Here is a 2366-nt window from a genome sequence, read left to right on the forward strand (position 1 = left end):
AGATATAATTTGCTGTATTAAATTTCATGAGTTTTATCCCCAATTTGAATTTTTCATGCCCATACAATTAATTTGAGGAATTTATTTCCATGAATAGCAACAAATTCCACAAAATATATATCCCTAAAAAGGCATCCTACAGTAGTACACATTATGACTTACTCCCTATTGTGTGACCAAGACAACAGTTTAATATTTGTTGATTGATACCAGAGAGAAAGACAGATTAAAAGATAAAATATATATACCGTATAGCCAAAAATTTTGAAGGCTTAAAATTTTCGTGAATAATTAAATTTATAGGAAATTTTTAATTTCATGAAAATATTTTCATGATTTTTATTTTAATAATAATAATTGAACACACCCATTTTAATCAAAACATGGCAGATTGAGATGGACTTTAGGGGCACGACGTCTACAGTGTGGAAACCAGTATAGTGATTGTGGAGATCATCTTTGACCTTGCCTCTAGGCTTAAAATAGCAATATAGAAATATCAACTTGACTGAGAATACGACTTGTTTAGACACGAGGGCGTGCATACACATACATACACATGTATTAGTAAGGCGTGGTTGAACACACCCTTCAATTAATATTTATTTTCATGCGGTTTCATTTTTCGTAATGCAAACAGTGATCATAAAAATACGAAATTCCTTACAAAATTTTTTGGCTATACAGTAATAGTACACATTATGACTTACTGCCTGTTATGTGACCAAGACAACAGTGTTGATTTATATCAGAGAGAAAGACAGATTAAAAGATAAAATGTAAATAATAGTACACATTATGACTTACTGCCTATTGTGTGACCAAGATAATAGTGTAAGTAATTATTGTTGATTGATATCAGAGAGAAAGACAAATTAAAAGATAAAATGTAAATAATTATAGCACACATTATGACTTACAATCTATATTGTGTGACCAATATAATAGTTTAATTATTGTTGATTGATATCAGAGAGAAGGCAGATGAAAAGATAAAATGTAAAAAATAGTACACATCATGACTTACTGACTATTGTTTAACCAAGATAATAGTTCAATTATTGTTGATTGATATCAGAGAGAAAGACAAATTAAAAGATAAAACGTCCATGTAAATTATAGTACACATGTTGACTTACTCTCTATTGTGTGACCAAGACAACAGTTTAATTATTGTTGATTGATATAAGAAAGAAAAAACAGATTAAAATGTAAATAATAGTACACATAATATCTTACAATCTTGTGTGACCAAGATAACAGTTTAATTATTGTTGATTGATATCAGAGAGAAAGACAGATTAAAAGATAAAATGTAAATAATAGTACACATTATGACTTACTTTCTGTTGTGTGACCAAGACAACAATTTATTTATTGTTGATTGATATCAAAGAGAAAGACAGGTTAAAAATAAAATGTAAAAATAATAATGGTATACGTTGACTTACAATCTATTGTGGGATCCGAGAAACAGTTTAATATTGTTAGAGAGAATGATAGATTTTAAAAAGTAATGGTACACATTATGACTTACTAGCTATGTGGGAGAAACAGTTCAATATTGTCAAAAAGAAAAACAGATTAAAAGATAAAATGTAAAAAGTAGTACAGATTACAACTTACTTTCTATTATTGTGTGACCAGGATAACAGTTTAATTATTTTTCATTGATATCAGAGAGAAAAACAAATTAAAAAAATCAATTATAGTACACATTATGACTCACATGTACGCTCTATTGTGTGAGCAAGATAACAGTTTAATTATTGTTCATTGATATTAAAGAGAAAGACAGATTAAAAGATAAAATGTAAATAATAGTACACATTATGACTTACCCCCTATCGTGTGACCAAGACAAAAGTTTAATTATTGTTGATTGATATCAGAGAGAAAGACAGATTAAAAGATAAAATGTAAATAATAGTACACATTATGACTTACCCCCTATCGTGTGACCAAGACAAAAGTTTAATTATTGTTGATTGATATCAGAGAGAAAGACAGATTAAAAGATAAAATGTAAATAATAGTAAACATTATGACTTACTTCCTATTGTGTGGCGAAGACAACAGTTTAATTATTGTTGATTGATATCAGAGAGAAAGACAGATTAAAAGATAAAATGTAAATAATAGTACACATTATGACTTACAATCTATATTGTGTGACCAAGATAACAGTTTAATTAATTGTTCATTGATATCAGAGAGAAAGACTAAATGTAAACAATAGTACGCATTATGATTTACCCCCTATCATGTGACCAAGACAACAGTTTAGTTATCATTGATTCATATGAGAGAGAAAGACAGATTAAAAAAATAATAGTATACATTATGACTTACATACTAATGTGTGA

At 28.1% G+C, this 2366-nt stretch overlaps 1 long non-coding RNA gene across 1 annotated transcript; it reads right to left on the minus strand.

Annotated features, from left to right (window-relative positions):
* Positions 1 to 1033: 1033 nt before the first annotated feature.
* On the minus strand, positions 1034 to 1534 carry LOC109588252 (uncharacterized). Its single transcript, XR_002188042.1, has 4 exons — positions 1452 to 1534; positions 1344 to 1346; positions 1240 to 1242; positions 1034 to 1142 (listed from the first exon to the last, which is right to left on the minus strand). It is a non-coding gene; the product is annotated as an uncharacterized LOC109588252 (long non-coding RNA).
* Between the last annotated feature and the right edge of the window lie 832 nt (positions 1535 to 2366).

This window comes from Amphimedon queenslandica, unplaced genomic scaffold (genome assembly GCF_000090795.2).
Source record: "Amphimedon queenslandica unplaced genomic scaffold, v1.1 AMPQUscaffold_12210, whole genome shotgun sequence".
NCBI classification, from domain to species: domain Eukaryota; kingdom Metazoa; phylum Porifera; class Demospongiae; order Haplosclerida; family Niphatidae; genus Amphimedon; species Amphimedon queenslandica.